We start from the raw sequence: 23,512 nt of genomic DNA, 5'->3' as shown, positions 1-23,512 counted from the left end.
GTCCTCCATTTAACATCATCCATGACATCAATATATTCCACTAAATTTCAGATTTTTATTTATAATTATTTTATTTATTGTTAGGTCATCTTTCCCACCTATAAATACCCACCTTATTTCCTCATTTTATTCATCAAGCTTTCTCAAGCAAATCTTCTCTCTATACACATTCTCAAATATAGTTTTAGTTCTTAGTAGTGAAGAAATACTATTCCGGTGATTCATATATTCCGGGTAGTACACAAAACGTTCCGGCAAGGAGAGAAGCTAGGACTCAAGAGTGTTCATTAAGTCTTCCGGTACCAACTAAAGCTTCGGTTTCCAGGTATGTAAGGTTTCAATGAGAGTATTCCTTCCACTCTCATGCCTAAATTATTTTGATTATATGATAAATTATGTTTATTTTCTTTATGCTTTACTCTAAGTCATGTGGGTGTTAATCCATGGGTTCTTCCACCCATGTAGTACAAAAATCTTTCAATTAAGTCTCTTAATTTCAAGTAATATTTTCTTATGTTAATTCTTAATTTTACTTAATAGTATGAATCATGGTTAAACTAATGATTATTGCTCTATTTTGATGCAACATAATTTCATATGTATGAATTGATGGTTTATAAGTAATTCTTTTATTTATCTGTTTAAAGGTTCTTGAATTTCATGGTGGGTTGTTTAAAGCATGATTTTTAATTAATGGATTTCAAAGTATTTATGTATATTTATTTAAATACATATTTGCAAGTTGAAGTGATTTGAACCCACCTAGTTTTACTATGTTTTTAATAAAATTTGACTTGAAAGCTTTGACTCCAAATAAATATTTATGAAAGTAATATCTATGATCAAAAAGGGAGTCTTATGAAATGAAAGAATGATGAAATGATATGAATCATAGATTCTTTATGCAATAAGGACAATTCTTGCATATTTGAATTATCAAATGTTTTAATGAGCTATTCTACCGAATATGATGTTTGAATTCTCAAGTTATATGCTATGAATATTTTGAAGTATTAAACTATTCCGTGGGATTGACTTAGCACCGAATGAGGCATTGAGGTGAGATTCGGTAAGGGAATCCTAGTAGCAACCTCTTGTCTCATTAACTATGTGCCAACATAGGAGCCCTTGTAGGCTTAGGCTAATGGATCCATAAATAGCCCTTAAAGTTAAAGTTAAAGAAATGAATGAAGTTGACGGAGTTCTACCTGGCAAGTAGTCTCCCCGGCCAACGTAGGGGGTTATGTTGGATTCCATGTAATAGCTCGCATGGTCTTAAATGTCGGTTATGGTTAGCTTCCCACAAAATGAATGTTTTAAAGGATATCCATATGATTTATTATGCATGTATTACATTATGTTCCATATTACATAAATGTTATAATATTTTCTCAATGTTCATGCATCCTTACATACTTAGTACATTCAAAGTACTAACGCATACTCTTTTGCCTACATGATATCACCATGTAGGGATCGCTGCTCCTCCTCGTTCTCCTCCACGTGGCTAGTTGATATTCCATTGAAGACTACTTTTGGTGAGTTCCCATGTTCCGGGAACAATACTCCTTTGTCTTTCTAGCTTATGATATGTTAAGATATTTTATTATGGCATTTCTTCTATTATGATTGAGGGTGAGCTAGGAACTTGTCTTAGCCCCATTAAATCTAATAGTTAGAGGTATTGTTGGACATATGTAAGTTGAAGATTTATTATTATGATTTCCGCTTGTCTATTTATCATCATTACCTATGAAAGGCAAAAAAAATGCTAAGAGGCTTGTTTGAGGTACTTTCGGGTTCCTCATTCGCCATGTCACGTCTAGGCCCTAGGCTTGGGTCGTGACACAAGCTAATAAGTGGTAATTTAGGTATGAAGCTCACACTCCCAACAGTTCAGGTATGAAACTAAAAAAGAGAGAGGATAATTTAGGTGTATTTTTGACACTTATCTCATATATATATATATAAGTTAAAATCATTAGTAAACTATGGTGTAGTATTTATTTTCTATTAGAGTGATATTTACTTTATTAATTAACCTTCAAGGATTTTGTAAGTTGCAACACGAGTCTTCATTGCCGTTTGTTCATTAGCTTCCGCTGTTAATTTTCAAATTTTTTAATATTATTTGTTTTATTAGGCCTAATGTCTAAATTTAAATTAAAGTGGAGTACTTGAATTTTGGAGAATTTTAATAGATTAGTTGTTTGTCTATTTGAACTTTTATTTTTATGGTGAGGGTTCAATTTCCCGCCTCCTAATTGTTGGGTTTAAGTGAAGTGTTAATGAGAAATAAAAATTGAGAAATGTGGGGGAACCAAGTGAAGTGAAAATGAAAAGTCATTTCTCTTTCATTGGTAGAAGAAAGAAAAAGTCTTGTCTTATATTATGAAATACTTTCTTTAACTCATAAAGGATTAAGTAGAGGGTGCCCCCTCATGCCGGCTCCGGCTTTGGCTTTGGCAAATAATGTGATTAATTGATAGTTTTTTAGATAAAATTTATTTATTAATCTCATTAATTGATTTCCTTTTTCCTTAATATTAATTCAAAATTATTGATTAATTAATTAATTAATTCATGGATTAATTGAATTAATTTAATTAATTTAATTAATGGAATTAAATAAAATTAAATAATTACCGAATTAACTAATAAATGCAATTTTAAAGTCTCAGATTTGGAAGGGACCTGTTCCTTCCAAACAAATGTTTCCCTTCTCAAATTCGGAAAGGACATGTTCCTTCCGAAAAAACACTTTCCTTCCCAAAATAAACCTTGTTGGCTATAAATTGAGAGGCCCCCTCTCAGTTTTGATCATCGAAATCTCTCCCTCTTCTACATATTCTTACAAACAAAGTGGTGTCTTTGTGTGATTATGTTGATGTTTTTTATGTTTTCGGAAATTGAAGAAGTATGAAGTACCGATACTTCTTTAATGTTATATCCATTTTATTCTGAGAGGAAATAATCCATAACTTCGGGTACAGTGAAGGGATTAAATTTCTTAAGAACACACAGTGAATTCTGTGGACTCAGATACTATTTCTGTCTTTTCATCTTAATTATTTCTGGTTTACTATCTTTTAATATAGGAGATAACAAACTTAAGGAATTTTGGTTTTCTACTCTGTTTGAATCTAATACTGATTTGAAAAATATAAAAACTTTATCAATATTCAAGATTCATTCGGTTTAGGATTGGAAGAATATAAAAATTTCATTGTTAAAATATAAAAACTTTATTAGTATTCAAGATTCATTCGGATACTATTTCTGTCTTTTCTACTCCTGTTATTAATTTGGTTCAAAGAAATAAAATCTTCATCACGTTAATTAAGTTTTTGTTTTGTCGATTCGAAGAATATAAAAACTTCATCGAGTTGAATTTTTTTTCTATTTGGTTATTCTGTTGTTTAACACTACTTTTGTTTGTCAAATAGAATGGGAGATACAAATGTATTAGGTTTTGAAGCAAACACAATGCCTTCAACTAGTAGAACATTAATTTCTACAGCAATGGCTACTGCAGAAAAGTCCAAAAAGTTCACCTATTTTGACTTCAAATGGTGGCAGCATAAGATGTTCTTCTATCTGACTACACTCAATCTATAACCATTTATCAATGAAGATGTTCCTTTGGTAGAAGAAGAAACTCCTGAAAAAAAAGTTTATAGTGACTGAGGCATGTAAATATTCTGATTTCCTTTGCAAGAACTACATACTCAATGGATTGAAAGATGACTTGTATAACATCTTCAGTGTTTGTAAAACCTCTAAAGAACTCTGGTATGCTCTTGAAAAGAAATACAAAATTGAAGATGCAGGCTTAAATAAATTTGTGGCTGCAAGATTTTTGGACTATAAGATGGTTGATAGCAAGACTGTCATGTCTCAAGTCCAAGAAATACAAGTCATTATTCATGATCTCCTGGCAGAAGGTATGATCAAATTTAATAGTTTTATTGTTAAAATTATTGAATATGTTATTGATTTTAAATTATGCATTATAGGTATGATCATAAACGCAATATTTCAAGTAGCAGCATTAATTGTGAAACTGCTTCCTTCATGGAAAGACTTCAAAAATTATTTGAAGTACAAACGAAAGGAAATGACTCTTGAAGACTTGATTATTCGTCTCAGGATCAAGGAAGACAACAAGGCTGCGGAGAAGAAGGCTAGAGGAAATTCAACTATTATGAGAGAAAATATTGTTGATGATGGTCCAAATAAATCAAAAAAGAGGAAGAAACCTTATGGACCGAAAAGCTATCCTAGTAAAAAGAAGTTCAAAGAAGACTACCACAATTGTGGAAAAACTGTACATAGGCGATGGAATGTCAGGCTCCCAAAAAGGAAAAGAAGAAAGGTCAAACCAACATGGTTGATACAAATGGAGATGTTGAAAACTTGTGTGCAATGTTGACCGAATACAACTTAGTAGGAAATCCCAAAAAATGGTGGCTTTAATCAGGAGCCACATCACATATTTGTGCGGTTCGAGAAACCTTTGCTACTTATTCGCCTACTGCACCTGATGAGACTATCTATATGGACAATTCTACAACAACTAAGGTTGAAGGATATGGTAGAGTATTCCTAAAAATGGCATCCGGCAAGGTGGTGACTCTGAATAAAGTTTGTCATGTTCCAGAAATGAGAAAGAACTTGGTTTCAGACGGTCTTCTAATCAAAAATGGATTCAAGTGCGTTCTAGTTTCAGACAAAGTAATAGTTAGTAATAATGAAATATTTTTAGAAAAGTGCTACCTCACTAAGGGACTTTTCAAACTGAATATAATGGTTATTGATAATAATAAAATTCAAACTTCTTCTTACTGACTTTAGCCAAATAATTTATGGCATTCCGCTTAAGACATGTCAATTATAAAACCTTACGAAAAATGATCAACTTAAATGTATTGCCTAACTTTGAGTGCAATAAATCAAAATTTCAAGTGTGTGTTGAATCTAAGTATGCTAAGTATCCTTATAAATCTACTGAAAGGAATTCCAGTCCCTTAGAATTGGTTCACACAGACATTTGTGATACGAAGTCAACACCAACTCGTGGTGGAAAAAGTATTTTATAACTTTCATTGATGATTGCACTAGATACTGTTATGTCAATTTGTTGAATAGTAAGGATGAAACAATAGAATCATTTAGACAATACAAAACTAAAGTTAAAAATCTGTTGGATAAAAATATACAAATGATAAGAAGTAATAGAGGTGGAGAGTATGAATCTACTTTTGCAAAAATATATTTAGAAAATGAAATCATCTATAAAACTATTGCCCCTTACTCACCTCAATCTAACGTGATTGCAGAAAGAAAAAACCAAACATTAAAGAAAATGATGAATGCCTTACTCATAAGTTCAAGTTTACCAAAAAACTTGTGGGGAAAACCATCCTTATAACAAATCCAATACTCAATAGAGTTCCCCACAACAAAACACATTCTATTCCATATGAGAAATGGAAAGGAAGAAAACCAAACTTGAAATTTTTCAAAATGTTGGGGGTATCTAGCCAAAGTCCAAGTTCCTAAACCTAAGAGGGTCATAATAGAACCTAAGATAGTGGAGTGTGTTTTTATTGGATATGCTACAAATAGTAAAGCATGTTGATTTTTGGTTCATAAGTTCGAACGTCTAGATATTCGTGACAATACTGTAATGGAATCAGATAGTACTGAATTTTTTAAACATATCTATCCATATAAAACTAGACTTGAAGTATCTAGTGAAGGGTCTAAATGACCTCGAGAATAACCAAAAGAAAATGTACCTAATAAAAGAGAATTCAAGGCGTAGTAAACATCAAAGGATATCTACCTCATTTGGATATGATTTTGTAACATATCTTTTTGAACATGAGTCTCAAACATTAAAATAAGCTATGTCCTATGTGTACTCATCCTTTTGGAAAGAAGTTGTCAATATTGAGATTGATTCAATCTTGAGCAATCATACTTGGGAATTGGTTGATCTTCCTCCAAGAAACAAACCTTTGGGTTTAAAATGGATTTTCAAAGGAAAAATGAAAGTTGATGGAACTATTGTCAAATATAAGGCAAGATTTGTCGTCAAAGAATTTAGATAGAAAGAAGGTCTTGATTATTTTGATACATACTCACCCTTAACAAGGATTACATCAATTCGGATGTTAATTGCACTAACTGTGGTATATGGGCTTGAAATCCATCAAATAGATGTAAAACAACTTTCTTAAACAGAGAATTGGAGGAAGAAATTTATATGTAACAGCCCGAGGGCTTTGTGGTTCCTAGTAAAGAAAATAAAGTGTGCAAACTTGTTAAGTCACTTTATGGACTAAAACAAACACCTAAATAGATGTAAAACAACTTTCTTAAACAGAGAATTGGAGGAAGAAATTTATATGTAACAGACCGAGGGCTTTGTGGTTCCTAGTAAAGAAAATTAAGTGTGCAAACTTGTTAAGTCACTTTATGGATGACATGCGAAGTTTGACCAAACCATGTTGGCAAATGAATTTAAGATTAATGAGTGTGATAAATGTGTTTATATTAAAGACCCTGCAAACAAATTTGTCATTGTTTGTTTATATGTGGATGATATGCTAATAATGAGTAACGACATTGCAAACATAAATACTACTAAACGTATGCTTTCTGGTAAGTTCGATATGAAATATCTAGAAGTTGCCGATTTGATATTGGGAATTAAGATTCACAAAACTCCTCTAGGTCTAGCATTGTCTCAAACTCATTATATCCAAAATGTACTTGAAAAATATAAGTACTTAAGCTTCAAAAGTGCAAAACACCAATTGATGTGAATCTTGATCTTCTTAAGAATAAAGGTGAAAATGGGACTCAATTGAATTATGCAAGAGTGTGGAAAGTTTGATGTACATCATGAACTATACACAGCCAGACATAGCTTGTGCTATAAGTAAATTAAGTTGATACACAAGTAATACCAACCAAAATCATTGGATGGCAATAAAACGAGTTTTGGGGTATTCAGAACACACTTAAAACTTTGTTTTGCATTATAATAAGTATCCAACAGTTGTTAAAGGATATAATGATGCAAATTGGATTACTGGGTCAACTGAAACTAAGTCACGAGTTTATATATTTCACCATTGGTGGAGAAGCAATATCTTGGAAATTATCCAAATAAACATGTATAGCTCACTCTACATTGGAGTCCGAGTTCATAGCCTTAGACAATGCCGATGATGAAGCCGAATGACTTCAGAATTTCTTAGAAGATATTCTATTTTGGCCCAAACTAATGGCTCTTATATGCATACATTATGATAGTCAAGCTGCAATAGGAAGAGTTGGAAGCGTTATGTATACCGGTAAGTCTTGTCACATACGACGAAGACATAATACTATTAGGCAACTATTCTCTAGTAGAATTATCATAATTGACTATGTAAAGTCAAAGGATAATGTGTCGGATCTACTTACAAAAGGTCTAACTAGAGAGGGAGTTGACAGATCATCAAAGAGAATGTGACTATAGCCAAGGATAAATCATCGTAGCGGTAAGGGATCAAACAAAGTCATTGATGATGGTTCAACCTTGTAAAAATAATTTTTATGATCTATTCTCATGATGCGACAATGTTCAGTAACATGGATAAGGCATTAGGACCTTTTAATGATATCTAAGTTTGATACAGGGCATATCAAATGTTGTTTCTACGGGATGACACATTTATATATCACTTATGTAAGTGTGAAGCGTAAGCCGCTTAAACGAGAATCCAGTAATGTAACATCTCAAAAATTTCTATACCGAGGCTCGAACCATTCTTTTTATGCATATAGGATCGATATCGATGAATTCTAATTGTATGTATGAGTTAAGATCAATTCCCAAGTATTTTAAGTTTATTAGATGTATTTTAGGGTCATAAGGGATCTCTAACAACAAGCCAAGTCCAAGAATTTCTATTGGATAAGTTTTTGAATGAGTCTATATAAGGGTCAACTTCAAATGACCATATCTACTAAATTATAATGAATTGGGTGGCCCATGACCTATCAAATTACAAGTCTTTAAGTCATCTTTCCCACCGAGTTTACCTCATTTAGAGTTCGGAGTAAATATTAATGACCATTTTAACAAATACTATCGATGCAGTGGGTCTTAGCGTGGTACGCCAACAGAGCACCCGAAACTATCCTTAGTACTTTGTCCCTTGATGCGGCACGCCACCATTGCGCTAGTAGGGTGTTAAGCTTATTTTCCAGATTTTAGGGTCATTTTAGTCTTTTCGTATGTTTATCCCATAGTAAGGTTGTTTTGAAGGCATATTTCACCTATCTAAGAGACCCCTAAGTCTTCTACACTCATTCACTTACACTCTAAGAATAAAAAAACCTAACCCCTCAAGTTCCTCTCAAACCTTCTCCCTCAATCTCACAGAAGATCAAACCTCCATTTCTTTTCAAGTTTTTCATTCAAGAGTTGACTCCTCAAGGTATGTGGGTTTTCATCCATAGGGTATTTCACCCATGGAGCCCAAATATTTTCTCAACTTAGTATTTTAATTTTAAATGATGAAATCGTATGGGATTTTACATGGTTTCAAATGCATAGATTATGGTATATTTTAAGTTTATTTAATCCTATTGATATATATGTATATTGACTCTTAATTTTAAGTGATGTGTTTTTATGGATTTTTATACTACGATTCCAAATGCATAGATTCTTGAATATTTGAAGTTTATTTACCTATATTAACTTATGATGATTCTTATTTACATAAAATGAATATTTTATCAAGGTCCTTATATGAAGGTTTGAAAGGTAGTTTTAAAGTGCATATGATGGGTTGTTTTTAAGATGTTTGATTGGATGCATTTATATCATTCTCATGCATACAAGCATTCTTTAAAATGTATTTGAAGATCTTTATAAAATGAACCCACCTAGTTTCCTATGATAAAGTAAAGTTGAAATGAAGTTTGACTCTAATGAATATTATAAAGCAAATGCTTATGAAAGGGAGTCTTTATGAAATGATTGATTGATGAAAGGGCTTCTTAGCCAAAGTAAGGTTTCAATGTGAAAGGACAATTCTCACATTGAATCAAATAAAATGTTAATGGTTATGATATGACATGTATGACATCCCTATAGGCCATCAATGCTTGTGAATATTTTTCCAAAATTAAAGGTCCGATTAGTATGGTGCCCGAAATGCCATCACTGATTGTAGACCTAATTTTCTTATAAATCAAGATTTTCCTTTATAATTATTTTATTTATTGTTAGATCCCTCTTTCCCACCTATAAATACCCACCTTATTTCCTCATTTTATTCATCAAGTTTTCTTAAGAAACTCTTCTCTCTATATACTCATTCTCAAATATACTTTTAGTTTTAGTAGTATAAAAATAATACTCTAGTGATTCTTATACTCCGGGTAGTATACAAAATGCTCCGGCGAAAAGAAAAGGCTAGGGGTCCAAGAGTGTTTCAATTCGAAGTAAAGCTTCGGATTTAAGGTATGTAAGGCTTTTATAGCATTGGATTGAGTTCGTCCATGCGTCCAATATTTAAATTTATTATAATTGAGTTATAGTTGAGTTTTATCCAAATCTTGAATTCTATATGAATTAATTCTTCTTCTATGGATTTAGATATATTTATGCATTAATATTATTATTATTGTTATCTCTCATATTATTGGAATTATTGTTCATGGCTACTTTCCCATGAATCTAATTGATTTGATGTTCATAAATATTTTTACACATGTTTTGAGTAAAGATGTTGGCTTTTTAATATTTTGAGTTATAAAAAAGTGATATGAATTAATACTATATATGTATTTTATTGAGTTTTGAAAGATCAAAAGAATTGAGTTTAAATGAATTTGAGTAAATGATGTTTTGAGCAAGATGTTTTGTGAGATGTAAATGATTTTTTTGAAGTATAATGATTGATAAAGAGGTAATGAGATGAGTTTGATGATTTAAATTAAAGTCCAATGAGACTAGATGATGAGATTAATATGAGCACATATTTTGGGAGGAATATTGAGCACCGAGTTGGGTAAGAGCTTAATTGACTCAAACCCAGAACTACATAGCCAGCGTAGGATGGAGGCTATGCCTCTTAAGTCCCAAAAAGAGGACTTTGATGAGTGGATCCAAGATGGTGATGTCCTTTACCATGGCAAGGTATTAGATGGATGCGGCAACAACATCGCTTCATTGTATCATCGCTAGCTCATAAGTGATGGTTGTCGGTTAGAGAAACTCCTAACTGAGTAAGTATTTCTTATTATTATTTTAAATTTGCATTACATATTAGTGTTGAGATGATGTTGAGTTCTGAGCTGAGTTTTCTTGAGAGGAGTTTCTTGATATCTGTCTTTACCTTCCTGCCATTTTACATACTCGTACATTCCACGTATTGACGTTATTCGACTTGCACCATTTTATGATGCAAATACAGGTGTTAGAGATCCTCAACAGGCACATCGTTGAAGATCAATATTTTTCAGCTATTTGGTGAGTCCTTCTTATATTCGGAGGAACTCTTTATCCTTTAATTATTGTTGAGTATTATGTTTCTTTTAAGGTAGCCATGGACATGTCATTGGCACCATCTAAGTGTATTAAAGGCTTCATAGACAGAGTTTGATGATGTAATCAGAGTAGTTCTCCTTAGAAATAATTCTTCTAAGAATTATCTACTTTTCCTTTTAATGTTGATGATGACAATCCCACATTAGTATTCTTAAGTCTTCCGCTGATGAACAAATGAGTAATGAGACCAAGTGGTTCTCTCGGAAGCCAGAGATAGTTTTTGAGTGTCGGCTACGCCTAGGGTATCCTCTTAGGATGTGACAAGTTATAGGGTTAATTATGTGACTTATGTTGTCTAGGTATACGCCAAGGCTTGACGGTTCAAAGATATAAAATCTATCGATTGACCAAGTATGTTCGATATACGTTCAGTATGGAAAGTCAAAGGAAAACCTATTTATCCAGATGCAATTAATCCTTACTTACAAATCACATAGTTTTTTATGCATATGTTTTAAACAATAGCCATTCCCTATTCATGTGGGAGATTATTGGGTTTAAGTAAAGTGTGAATGGAAAATAAGAATTGAAAAATGTGGAGGAACCAAGTGAATGGAAAATGAAAATTCATTTCTCCCTCATTGGTAGAAGAAAGAAAAAGTCTTGCCTTATATTAGGAAAGACTTCCTTTAACTCATAAAGGGTTAAGTAGTGGGTACCCGCTCGCGCCGTTATCGTCGCTTGCTCAGCTCGACTTTGGCTTCGGCAAATGATGTAATTTATTGTTAATTTTTTAGATAAAATTTATTTATTAATCTCATTAATTGATTTCCTTTTTCCTTAATATTGTTTCAAAATTATTAATTAATTAATTAATTCGCGGATTAAATGAATTAATTAAATTTATGGAATTAAATAATTACCGAATCAACTAATAAACGGAATTTAAAATTTACAGATTTGGAAGGGACCTTTTCCTTCCGGACAAATTGTCACGCGCCGAAAGGGTACTCTAGGCGTGACCGGCACTCAGAAACCATCTTTGGCTTTCGAGAGAACCACTTGGTGTCATTACTCATTTGTTTATCAGCGGAAGACTTAAGAATACTAATGTGGGATTGTCATCATCAATATCAAAGGAAAAATAGATAATTCTTAGAAAAAATAGATAATTCTTATCAATGAAAATATTAAAAAGCCAACATCTTTACTCAAAACATGTGTAAAAATATTCATGAACATTAAATCAATTAGAATTCATGGGAAAGTCGCCATGAACAATAATTCCAATAATATGAGAGATAACAATAAGAATAATATTAATGCATAAATATATCTAACTCAATTGAAAAAGAATTAATTCATTTAGAATTCAAGATTTGGATAAAACTAAACTATAACACAATTATAAATAATTTAAATATTGGGCGCATGGACGAACTCAATCCAATGCTATAAAAGCCTTACATACCTTAAATCCGAAGCTTTATTCTGAATTGGAACACTCTTGGACCCCTAGCCTTTTCTTCTCATCGGAGCGTTTTGTGTACTACTCGAAGTATAAGAATCACCATAGTAGTATTTTTATACTCCTAAAACTAAAACTATATTTGAGAATGAGTAAATAAGTATATAGAGAGAAAAGTTGCTTAAGAAAGCTTGATGAATAAAATGAGGAAATAAGGTGGGTATTTATAGGTGAGAAAGAGGGACATAACAATAAATAAAATAATTATAAAGAAAAATTTGAAAGTTTAATTGAATATATTGATGTCATGGGTGATGTTAAATGGAGGACTATTGATGTCATGAGTGATGTCAAATGTATCTAGATTTTTCCATGGTAGGTGAAATGAGTTATCTTTGACAGAATACTCTTTTTCGGAGCTGCGTTTGAATAAGATAAATTCCTTACTAGGATTTGGTGTCTTCATAAGAATTGTAGATATAGAAGTCTAGTTTTATGTTGTTTAAGAATTAAACAATTTGGAGCTTCCTAGAGTGAGATATAAATTTTTGTCTACAAATACTCCATTTTGTCACAACACACTATCTTACAATAATTAATTTATTTGTCCTAATTAATCTCTGAAACTTAACATATGGTCCACAAAATTTGTAGGTAATGATGTTGTGGTTACTCAAAAATTTGGTTTATCTAATTTAGACCATTCTATAAAAAGTTATGTCCAAAATATAAAGGTTGTATCATTTTGGTCGAGAATTAAAATACCTACATACAACGTTTTAGGGATTGTTACAATATCTCCCCCTTAGGATCATTCGTCCTCTAATGAAGATGAAAATAGGGGACATCAAGAATGAATATCATCAATACATCAATTTCTCAAAAACTTCGATACTCAAATGGTCAATGACGAAAACTCAAGAATACACATCAACTCAAAGGTAGAAGTAAGGAATATTACCTTGAACATCATCGTCGTAAGGCACAAATAGATGAGGATATTTAGCCTTCATATCTTCTTCAACTTCCCATGTAGCCTCTTCAACAAATTGATTTCGCCATAGGATTTTGACAGATGCCACTTCCTTAGTTCTTAATTTGCGAACCTGACGATCAAGAATCTGAACTGGAATCTCTTCATAACTCAAACTCTCTTTCACCCCAATGCTCTCAGCTGGGACAATAAGTGAAGGATCTCCCAAATACTTCTTAAGCATAGAGATGTGAAACACGGGATGAATAACAACTAATTCTGGGGGCAACTCCAATTCATTGGCTATGTTACCTACCCTCCTCAATATCTGATAAGGACCAATGTAGCGAGGACTAAGATTTCCTTTCTTTCCAAATCTCAGCACACCCTTCATGGGTGAAACCTTCAAGTATACCCAATCGTACACTTCGAACTCCAAATCTCTCTTCCTAACATCAGTGTAGTATTTTTGGTGACTCTGAGCAGTCTTCAACTTCTCTTGGATGGTTTTCACCTTCTCTATAGCTTAGTGAACCAAGTCTTGTCCAATCAACTCAGCTTCACCAACTTTGAACCAACCAATTGGTGATCTACATCTCCTCATATATAGAGCTTCATAAGGAGCCATTTAAATATTCGAATGGAAGCTATTATTGTATGCAAACTCAATAAGAGGTAAATGATCATCCCAATTATCTTTGAAGTCAATGACACAAGCTCTTAATATATCCTCCAAAGTCTGTATTGTACGCTCTGCCTGGCCGTCTGTTTGCAGATGAAAAGCAGTACTAAGGTTCACTCTTGAACCCAAACCCTTCTGAAATGACTTCCAAAATTGAGTAGTGAATTGAGCTCTCCTATCTAAGATGATAGACAAAGAAACTCTATGCACTCTAACAATCTCTCTAAGATATAGTTTGGCATAATCCTCTGTAGTGTTAGTAGTCTTAAAGGTAAGAAATGGGCCGATTTGGTCATCCTATCTACAATCACCCAAATAGAGTTATGTTGTTTGTGGGTTCATGGTAAACTGGTAATGAAGTCCATATTGATCATTTTCCACTTCCATTCCGGGATCTCTATATTCTGAGCCACTCCACAAGGCCTTTGGTGCTCAGCTTTAACTTGTTGGCAATTCGAGCACTTGGACACAAACTCTGCTATATCTCTCTTCATTCCACTCCACTAGTATACTTCTCTCAAGTCATGATACATATTTGTTGAACCTGGATGGATGGAATACCTAGAATTATGGGCTTCTTTCATGATTCTCTCCTGAATGCCATCAACACTTGGAACACATAATCTTTCTTGATATCTCAACACTCCATCTCCCCCTTTGGTAAAAGTCATTACCTTCTGGTTGTGAACCTCATCCTTTAATTGAAGAAGAATGAGATATTGATCTTTCTTTTTCTTTCACCTATGTAACTAGAGATGATTCAGCTCCATTTCAGACTATTGTACCACCCTCACTAGAGTCAATAAGTTGAACTCCCAAATGTGCAAGTCTATGAACTTCCTTTTCCAACTCTTTTTTCCCTCTTCCATATGGGTCGTACTCCCCATGGATAACCTGGTAAGATCATCAACAACTACGTTTGCTTTACCTGGGTAGTAGAGAATGCTCATGTTATAATCCTTGAGCAACTCTAGCCATCTCCTCTGCCTTAAATTCATCTCCTTCTCGCTGAATACATACTGTAAGCTCTTATGGTCTATGAACACATCCATATGTACACCATAAATATAATGACACCAGATCTTAAGAGCAAATACCATAGCTGCCAACTCAAGGTCATGAGTGGGGTAGTTCCTCTCATGAGTTTTAAGTTGTCTAGAGGCATAGGTAATGAACTTACCTTTCTACATCAATACACATCCCAACCCAACTCTGGAAGCATCACAATAGATTACAAAACCATTCGTTCCTTCAGGTAGGGATAGTATTGGAGAAGTAGTCAATCTATCTTTTAACTCTTGAAAACTTTTCGCACAAGCATCAGACCATTGAAACTTAGCCTTCTTCTGAGTCAGCTTAGTCAGTGGTGAGTATATGGATGAAAATCCCTTAACAAACCTCCTGTAGTAACCAGCCAAACCTAAACAACTCCTTATGTCGGTTGGAGAGGTGGGTCTGAGACAGTTCTTAACTGCCTTAATCTTTTGAGTATCAACTTAAATTCCATCACCAGATATAATATGGCCTAGGAATGCTACAGACTCAAGCCAAAACTCACACTTCAAAAACTTAGCATACAACTCCTTCTCTTTAAGAGTTTGAAGGATAATCCTAAGGTGATTAGCATGCTCACTCTTATTTCTAGACTAGAGAAACATATCATTGATGAAGACAATTACAAACGTATCCAGGTATGGCTTGAATACCTAATTCATGAGGTCCATAAAAGCTGTAGGAGCATTTGTCAATCCAAAAGATATAACAAGAAACTCAAAATGACCATAGCGGGTTCGAAAAGCCGTCTTCGGGATGTCACATTCTCTTACTTTCAACTGGTGATAGCTTGATCTGAGGACTATCTTAGAGAAATATGTGGCACCCTGAAGTTGGTCAAATAAATCATCTATTCTGGGAAAAGGATACTTGTTCTTTATGGTGACCTTGTTTAGTTGCCGATAATCAATGCACATTCTAAGAGACCCATCTTTCTTTTGCACGAATAGGACATGAGCGCCCCAAGGTGAGACACTTGGCCTAATAAACCCCTTATCTAAGAGTTCTTTCATTTGTTCTTTCAACTCTTTCAACTCAGCGGGAGCCATCCTATAAGGAGGAATAAAGATAAGTTGTGTATTAGGAAGGACATCAATACCAAAGTCTATCTCTCTATCATTAGGGATTCCGGGTAGATCCTCACGAAAGAATTCAAGAAACTCATTCACAATGAGAACTGACTCAAGAGATGGAGCCTGATCATTAATATTTTTGACTCGGACTATATGATAGATACATCCCTTAGAGATTAATTTTCTGGCCTTAAGGTAGGAAATAAATTTACCCCTAGGCACTACAGAACTCCCATTCCACTCTAAGATAGGCTCATTTGGAAATTGAAATTAGACAATTCGAGTCCTATAATCAATTGAAGCATAACAAATATAAAGCCAGTCTATGCCAAGAATCACATAAAAATCCACCATGTCCAACTTAACTAAGTCAGCTATGGTATCCTTGTGATAGATTAATATAGTACAATTTCTATAGACCCTCTCAGCTAAGATAGACTTACCAACAGGAGTAAACACACTGAAAGGCTCAAGAAGACACTCTTGAAGGATCTCAAATTTACTAGCCAAGTAAGGAGTCACAAAAGATAACGTAGCACCCAAACTCAAGTAATGCATACACATCAAAAGAAAGAACTCGGAGCATACCAGTAACAATATTGGGTGCATTCTCTTGGTCTTGGTTACTACCCATAGCATATAGACAGTTGGTTCCGCCGCCTGCACTTGAAGTTGCACCTCTATGATTACCTCTATTCTATGGAGCTGTAGAAGAAAACTGAGCTCTACTACTTCTATCTCCCTATCTCTTTGAAGGAAACTCATTCTGAAAGTGACTTGTCTTTCCACATCCGTAGCAAGCATTGGTGCCCATATGACACTCTCCCAAATGGAGCCTCCCATATCTAGCACATGGTGGTTTCCCTCTAAAACCTTGAGCCATACTTAATTGGGACTAAGAACCCTGAGCTTGGAAGTTTCAGTGACTCAACAACCTCTGATCATACCTGGTATTAGGTGTAAAAGCATTTGTTGAGGAAGGTACATAATTAGAAGACCTTTTCTAAAAAAAGGACTTGTTACCCTTCTCTTGCTTCTGCTCATTCTCATGCCCAACATACTTAGCCTTCTTGCTTAGGTGTTCCTCTCAGTCCTTTTTGTTGTCATCCTCAACCTGCTGAGCATACACCATTAATCTACAAAACTCTATGTCAGAAATCATTAACATTGCCTTATATTCTTTCTTTACATGTTTGCCTAGGCTAGAGACAAACTTCCTCATCTTAGATCTCATATTAGGAATCATTTCTGGGGCATATTTGGACAATTAAATAAACTTCAAACTATACTCTTTCACAGTCATACTCTCTTGCTTGAGGTTCACAAACTCCTCAATTTTTGCTTCATGTAGCTCTTGGGGAAAGAAGTTATCAAGGAATGCTCTTTCAAACTCATACCAAAGAGCAGGCTCCGCATCCTCACCTCTACTTTCTTCCCACTGGTTATACCAGACATTTGTCATATCCTTGAGCTGATAAGATACTAACTCAACCCTCAATCTCTGTAGCATGCATTGCTTTTAGTATCTTCCACTTCTTATCAATGAAATTTTGGGGGTCTTCATCAACCTTGGAACCCGTAAAGACTGGCGGATTTATTCGCAGAAAATCTCTAATACTCGTGGAAGAAGATGATTCTTGATAACTAGAGCTAGGATTGGTGAACTCTGGCTACTATTTCGAGCAGCTACCAACTAGGTGAGCATAGCAATCACTCATCGAAAATCTTGCTTTGAAGTAAGAGTGGTCTGAATAGTAGGTATTTGGGGTACCTCAGTAGACCTTGCATGTCGGCCCCTAGTTCTCCGTAGAGGCATCTCTGACTGTGGAACCTCAGTGCTGGCAGCGTTGCTCTGACTGGTTGAACGTTTAAGAGGAATGTCTAAAATATGTAAATGCACGAATTAGAAAGGAAGTTTTTTATAGAGTTAAACTCTATCGCACGAACTCAGATTATGAAAGAAGTGACATAATTTCTAATGTCTTATAGCCTCTTGATTATAAGTGTGGTTCACGACACACCCAAAAGCAATACTCTACTAGATATGACTTCATAGACACCCTAAGACTCTTGAACTCTGTGCTCTGATACCAAGTTTGTCACGCCCCGAGACGGTACCCTAGATGTGGTCGGCACTCAGAAACCATCTTTGGCTTCCGAGAGAACCACTTGGTGTCATTACTCATTTGTTTATTAGCGGAAGACTTAAGAATACTAATGTGGACTTGTCATCATTAATATCAAAGGAAAAATAGATAATTCTTAGAAGAAGTAGATTTTAAGGAGAAGTACTCTGATTACATCATCAAACTCTGTTTATAAAACCTCTAATACTCTTAAATGGTGCCTATGACATTTTCATGGCTACCTTAAAAGAAAGATAATACTCAAAAATAATAAAAGGACAGAGAGTTCCTTCGAATATAAGAAGGACTCACCAAATAGCTGAAAAATAATGATCTTCAATGATGCACCTGTTGAGGATCTCTAACACCTGTATCTATATCATAAAATGATGCATGTCGAATAACGTCAGTATGTGGAATGTATGATTATGTAAAATGGAAGGAAGGTAAGGACATATATCAAGAAATTTCTCTCAGGAAAACTCAGCTAAGAACTCCACATCATCTCAACATTAATATGTAATGCAAATTTAAAATACTAATAACAAATGCTTACTCAGTTGGGAGTTTCTCTAACCGAAAACCATCTAACCAACAACCATCACTTATGAGCTAGTGATGATACAATGAAGCGATGTCATTGCCACATCCATCCAATACCTTGCCAGGGTAAAGGACATCACCATCTTGGATCCACTCATCAAAGTCCTCTTTTGGGGAAGTAAAAGGCATAGCCTCCATCCTACGCTGGCTACATAGTTCTGGAGTTTGAGTCAATTAAACTCTTACCCAACTCGGTGCTCAATACTACTCCCAAAATATGTGCTCATATTAAACTCATCATCTAGTCTCATTGGACTTTAATTTAAATCATCAAACTCATCTCATTACCTCTTTATCAATCATTATACTTCAAAAAAATCATTTACATCTCACAAAACATCTTGCTCAAAACATCATTTACTCAAATTCATTTAAACTCAACTATTTTTCTCTTTCAAAACTCAATAAAATACATATATAGTATTAATTCATATCACTCTTTTTATCAATGAAAATATTAAAAAGCCAACATCTTTACTCAAAATATGTGTAAAAATATTTATGAACATCAAATCAATTAGAATTCATGGGAAAGTCACCATGAACAATAATTCCAATAATATGAGAGATAACAATAACAATAATATTTATGCATAAATATATCTAACTCAATAGAAAAAGAATTAATTCATTTAGAATTCAAGATTTGGATAAAACTGAACTATAACACAATTATAAATAATTTAAATATTGGGCGCATGGACGAACTCAATCCAATGCTATGAAAGCCTTACATCCCTTAAATCCAAAGCTTTACTCCAAATTGGAACACTCTTGGACCCCTAGCCGTTTCTTCTCATCGGAGCGTTTTGTGTACTAGTCGAAGTATAATAATCACCAGAGTAGTATTTTTATACTCCTAAAACTAAAACTATATTTGAGAATGAGTAAATAAGTATATAGAGAGAAGAGTTGCTTAAGAAAGCTTGATGAATAAAATGAGGAAATAAGGTGGGTATTTATATGTGAGAAAGAGGGACATAACAATAAATAAAATAATTATAAAGAAAAATTTGAAAATTTAATTGAATATATTAATGTCATGGGTGATGTTAAATGGAGGACTGTTGATGTCATGAGTGATGTCAAATGAATCTAGATCTTTCCATGGTAGGTGAAATGAGTTATCTTTGACAGAATACTCTTTTCCGGAGCTGCGTTTGAATAAGATAAATTCCTTATTAGGATTTGGTGTCTTCATAAGAATTATAGATATAGAAGTCTAGTTTTATGTCGTTTAAGAATCAAACAATTTGGAGCATCCTATAGTAAGATATGAATTTTCGTCTACAAATACTCAATTTCATCACAACACACTGTCTTACAATAATTAATTTATTTGTCCTTATTAACCTCTGAAACTTAACATATGGTCTCACAAACGTTGTAGGTAATGATGTTGTGGTTACTCAAAAATTTGGTTCACCTAATTAAGACCATCCTATGAAAAGTTATGTCCAAAATATAGAGGCTGTATCATTTTTGTCGAGAATTAAAATACCGACATACAATGTTTTAGGGGTTGTTACACAAATGTTTCCCTTCGTAAATTAGGAAAGGACATGTTCCTTCCAAATAAAGATGAAATATTTTGGAAAGGAGAACTTGGTTATGAAGATGACTTTTTGATTTAGGTTTTTTTCTGTTGAATACAAATGTATAAGATCATTCTCTATTTATGCTTTTCTATGGATGGTTCTAGAAGTTTTTCTAGAAACATCTACATATAAACTTATTATCACGCCCCGAGAGGGTACCCTAGGCGTGACCGACACTCAGAAGCCATTGCTGGCTCTCAAAAAAACCACTTGGCCTGATCATACATTCATTGATTCAGTGGAAGACTTAGTTTAAGAGAAAAACAAATCTTAGTGGGCTAACTCAATCATCAATCTCCATCATTCAAATCAAAAACATAGTTTGAAAGAAAACAAATCAAGAGTTACAGATATCAAAATAAATCCATCACTATCTAGTCTATGAAACCTTTATCTCTACTACCTAAATGGTGCCAATGACAAGTTTATGGCTACCTAAAAAAACTACTCATAAGAAATGGAAAGAATGAATATGATCCCTCCGAAGGCAAGGAGGTCTCACCACTATTAGAAGAGAAATAGATCTTCAACGAAGCGCCTGTTGATAATCTCTAACACCTATCCCTACATTATTTTATGATGCAGGCTTAAATGGACGTCAGTACGTATAATATACGAGTATGTAATATGGAAGAATGAAATAACAATCATCAAAGGTACTCAAGATAGAATGAAACTCACCAAACTCAGTATGATATGCAAGTATAAAATATAAAAATGCTTTAAGAAGGACTCAGTAATATGCAACTTGTTCAAAACATGTCATATACTTTCATGCATAATTTGGGAGTCTCTCTTAAATGACAAAAATACCACCACCTATAAGTAGGTGATGTATAACAAACCGACGTCGTTGCCATATTCGTCAAATACTTGCCAAGGTAAAGGATGAATCTACCAATCTGGATTCATAAATCAATCAAGTCCTATCTTTCCATGACAATGAAATAGGAAAACATCTGACTTTAATGGTTCAATCCTCTCATATGCTGGTTACGTAGTTATTAAGTTTTACTCTTACTCAATTCGGTGCTTGATACTATTCCCAAAACTCAATATGCTCATGCAATTTAAATAATTTGGTTCAATCAAAACTTTTGACTAGTCACATTGGACTCCCATCGAAACTCAATTTCATCTCAATCATTATGCTTTTTCAAATTAAGTCAATCCAATCCACTTAAGAGATTAAATGCTCAACTCTTTTAAATCTCTTTAAAATATGCAACTTTGACTAAAAATAATGCATAGAAAAATCAAGATCAAAACAGTTAAAAATCTTAAAGACTCTTTCAATTCAACTCGGGATCGACTCATGCTCAAATCATCAAGTTCTTTCAGAAATATATTTTTGAAAATCAATCACAACTCATTAAAACTTTGTCTCAAAACCATCATTTATGCCCAAGATATCCATGTTCAAAATAATGAAAAAAAATCAACTTATGTGAAAACTCAAGTCTTGTAAAATTAATGCTCAAAATGAAATATAATCTTTAATTAGGGTTCATGTGAATGAAGATATGAACATGCATCCAAGTAAAATACTCAACCCACAAACAAAATCAATATGTATTTTAAATATGTACAAGGAACCTAAAAGACAATAAACAACTCCAGAATTCAATTTAAGGAACTCAAAAACTTTAACTCAACTCAACTTGAATTAATAAAGATGAAGGGGCACATGGACGAATTCAGTCCAACGTTGTGTTAGCCTTATATACCTTAATATTAGGAGTTATTGGATAAAAGTGTTGGGTTTGCAACCTTGTAGCTTAAAGTTGAGAAACCAATCGATGGATTTGTGAAATAGATCTTGAACTTGGAGTCTTTAGATCTTCCAATATTGGAGAAATCCCTTTCTTGAAGTTCTTCATCTTTGGGAGAAGGAGAATTTTGGATTTTGAGAGTATCTCTACATATAAGAATATTATTAGGTTGAAAGATTGAGAAAAATCACCTTTTAATAAATTACATTGGCAATTTTGGAGAGTTGGAGGTCTCCTTGCCGAACCATTCGGCGAGTCGCCAAAGGGTGTTTGAGCTCGCCTAAAATAACCATTTATGGAGGATTTTGGATCCATTCAGCGAGCTAAATCTACTTGTCACTGAACCATTGGCTGAGTCGCTAAATTGGCAGGTGAGCTCGCCGAATTGTCCTGTCCGCACATATTTCAGTAAAATGATCATAACTTTCTACTCCAAACTCCAAAGTATGCAATCTTGGTGGAGTTGGAAAGAAGACTCAAAGAACTTTAATTTGATAGGTTATGAGCCACCCAATTCGTTATATTCTAGGATATATAGTCATTTGAAAGTGACCCTTATACGAAATCATTCGGAAACTTATCCGATAGAAATTCTTTGGAGTTGCCTTGGTTTTAGGGATCTCTTATGACCCTAAATCACATCTAATATACTTAAAATACTTAGGAATTTATCCTAAATCATATATAAAATTACAAGTCATTCAGTTCGAGTCTACACACATATGAAGAATGGTTCGAGTCTTGGCGAAATAAATTTAGCGTGTTACACTTGTCTTTTAGAAACTCTCTAGAATATCTAGATATTTCTTCAAGATAATTTTCTATGTTTCTAAACTAGGACATTCTAGATTTTTTAAAGATAATTATCTATGGTTCTATACTAGGACATTCTAGAAAATCTATTTCAAAAAAATTAACTTATCTTTTTTCACACTCCCACTTAAAGTAAATTTTTGAAAACAACCCCACACTTGTCGTGGAAGAACTCAAATGAAGCTTTGAGCCATGTCTTGGTGAAATTCTCAGCAGTTTCTTTCTGACTCCTTTTGCTTCTTCAAATGATAAAGATTATTCATCCTCAATTGATCCATATGAATTATCTCCTTCTTAAGTTCTCGGACTCCCCCTTTTCATTAGATTTTCGACAGGTGCACTATCTGAAGAAACACCAATGATGGGCAAGTTCGAAACTCCAGGGTTCAAGATTCTAGTACCTACTCCTTCTAACGCAACTCCGTAACAAAAGGGGATTCATTTGTATTAGCCTCTCATTTGAGTTAGTGACTATTTGTCTATCAGTTTTAGAGCTTCCGAAATCTCCACCTAAAATTTGGATTTCAAAGCTTGCTTCTTCATGTATTTGATGATCATCTTCTTCATTTGCTTCCAATATTTTCTCTAAGTCAGTCATTGACCTTGATATGATATATGATTGACCAGAGACATCAACTTCTATAATATTTTCTGCAGTGCTTGCTCCGTAAAGGTCATCACTAGCATATATTGTTTCAGAAATTGTCTATTGAGAATCTACTTTTTTGATTTCTCTGATAACAGTTACCATATCACTAATATTAGCGTCTTGCTTCTCCTTGTGATCAAT

This window comes from Solanum dulcamara, chromosome 9 (genome assembly GCF_947179165.1).
Source record: "Solanum dulcamara chromosome 9, daSolDulc1.2, whole genome shotgun sequence".
Classification (NCBI taxonomy): domain Eukaryota; kingdom Viridiplantae; phylum Streptophyta; class Magnoliopsida; order Solanales; family Solanaceae; genus Solanum; species Solanum dulcamara.
Note: the sequence above shows the minus strand (reverse complement) of the source record.